Source organism: Schistocerca serialis, unplaced genomic scaffold (genome assembly GCF_023864345.2).
Source record: "Schistocerca serialis cubense isolate TAMUIC-IGC-003099 unplaced genomic scaffold, iqSchSeri2.2 HiC_scaffold_512, whole genome shotgun sequence".
In the NCBI taxonomy this organism is placed as follows: Eukaryota; Metazoa; Arthropoda; class Insecta; order Orthoptera; family Acrididae; genus Schistocerca; species Schistocerca serialis.
The window spans coordinates 52,501-55,000 of NW_026048094.1; the positions used below are offsets into that span (position 1 = coordinate 52,501).

Consider the following 2,500-nt stretch of genomic DNA (forward strand, 5'->3'; position numbering starts at 1 on the left):
TCAGCGCCAGGAGACGGGACCGACGGAGGGTCGGACCCATCCATCGGCAAGATGGAATGCCGAGGCCCCCCTGGGCAACAGGAGCGTGGAAGTATCCCAGGGGGGTGTCCGCCGGAAGGCGGAACCATCTCCTGACGGCGGCCCGGATGGTAACGTCGGCCGACTTCAATGCACCCACCCGGGTGCGGCTGAGGGCCAGCCCGTGGTACAGGCCAGGGAGAAGTACGTTGGTGAGAGCGTGGAGGCGCTGTTGCGGCTTCAGCGGAGCTCGGGAGATGACGTCAAGCTGCTCCACCAGGTGGCTACGTGGATTGAAGACACAGCGACCCGCCGTGGAGAATTGCAGCCCCAGGTACCGGAAGGTTTCACCCACACGCAGGGCAGGCATGGTGGTATTGCCTGCTGTGAAGGTGACATTGCTGTCGACCTTCACCTTCTTCTCGCGCCCTGACGCGACTAAGGCGAGGGTGAAACACTTCCGGGCGTTGATCTGCAGCCCCAGGTGGGCGAGGGCTGCGGTAGCTGCGTCGATGAGGGACTGCAAGCCCCTCGGGGTCGCTGCAAACAGCAAGACGTCATCTGCAAAGGCCGCAGCGTTGACTCTGCGACCGAGGATCCGAGCTCCGATGTGGGAGGGCAGCTGGCCTAAAACGTAGTCCACCGCAAAGTTGAACAGGAGGGGGGAGAGGGGATCGCCCTGGCGAACGCCCCGTGCTGGCTGCACAGACACGCCCACGCCGGCGCCGTCCGCTATCACTGTCGTGCTGCCCTCGTAGCACCGCTCGACATACTCGACAAAGCAATCCGGCAGGCCATGCGCCTTCAGCACGGGGCGAAGGGCAGCATGATCTACCGAATCGAATGCCTTAGATACGTCGATCGATGCCACAAAGACAGAGCGGCAGGAGCGAACTGCGTCGGTGAGAGCAGTGTCCAAGATGAAGGTATTTTCCAACATCCCATCCCGAGGGATGAATGCCCGCTGACGTTCGTCCACAGCACAAGCGCGCATCAGGCGTGACGCGAGAACCTTGTGAAAGGTCCGCGCCAACACCGAGCAGACCGTAATGGGGCGAAAGTCAGCGGGGGATGTTGGTGCAGCCGTTTTCGGGAGAAGGGACGTCCGCGCGCGAAGCAGGCGTTCCGGAAGGGCGCGGGCCAGAAGGAAGAGATTCATCACTTTCACCAGGACTTCGTGCGGCAGGCGCCGCAACTCCGCTGGGGTAAGGCCGTCCGGCCCGGCTGCTGATCCCCTGGGCGGCAACGCGGCGGCGACCTCCTCACGTGTGACCGGCCCCCATATGCACTCGAGAGCGACAGGCTCTGAGTGCGGGAGGAGGCGGTCACGAATGAAGCCCGCGGTGGAGATGGGCTTCTTGGTGAAGAGGTCCGCCCAGAAGTCCAGCAGACCAGGGATGGCAGGTGGCGGCTGGAGCAGGGTGCCATCCAAGAGGCCGCGCACGCAACGCGCACGCGACCGTCGGAAGGCATCCTGCGTTCTCGCGTACTCCCAGCGGCGCCGCTTGCGCTTCTGCGTCGGCGGCGCGGCAGGCGGCCGCTTCGATGGTTGGCGCGGCCGCTGTGTCCTGGTGATCGATCTCTCCCCTCTGGACCCGACCGACGCAAGGGCATCCGGGAGCATGCCCAGGATGACATCGGGCGGCGTGCCCCGCCCCAGACCGATGACACGATCCAGGGCAGAGAAACGCTGGGCGGAAGCGGGTAGCCCCGCCAGATGCTCCCAGATGGCGGCGTCAGTCGGCCCCTCCGGCGGCGGCCCGGTGGTGTCGGCCGCGAAGTCCTCGGCTGCGTCGACGGGCGGCGCAGCGGCCTCGCCCGCGTCAGGCAGCGGGCTCGCCGCTCCCCGGCGGGACGCCGGCTCTTCCCCCCGACCGATCTCAAGCGCCTCCATGAATTGGCGGACAAGCTGCTTGTGGGCAGCTTGCCGCCGTCGGCACTTGATTGCCTCAAGCGTTCGGTCGGGGAACATCCTGATGAGCTCTTGATTTACAAAGAAGAACCGGGCGTCCCTCTCGAGGAACAGTTCGGCCTCTGCCCTGGCGAGCGACAGGACTTCTTCCTCCGTCCACCTCGCGCGATGCCTCTCCGTGACGATCTCCGCGTTGGCGGCCGCAAGATGTTGGCGGCGGCGATGGACCCCGAGACCGTTCTTGGTTGTAAAGCTGCGGTGGCACTCACTACAGGTATACATAGCTGCAAAAGTTACAAGATTTTCGGCACGGCCGGTTGGCCGGCTAGGTGCTGGGGGAGTTGGGGTGGCACCTTCAGCGGAAGGGCCACCACTTATTCTCTGCTTACTGCCCCCAACTAAAAAAGGGATAGTGCGAGGGGGGGCTGGTAACCCCCCCAAGCCCCTGGTGCGGTCTTCCACTCTGCGAAATCAGCGGGCCCACGAGAAGGGGAGAAGACCGCAGGAGAGGAGAGGCTAAGAGGGCTAGGCCCATGTATTGCGCATCACTCTCCCTGTAACTATAACCCA

General features: G+C 64.5%; 1 pseudogene; it reads right to left on the bottom strand.

The window, feature by feature from the left end:
* The window catches only part of LOC126447568 (large subunit ribosomal RNA), a 7,957-nt pseudogene that overhangs the window by 2,480 nt on the left and 2,977 nt on the right, over positions 1 to 2,500 (bottom strand).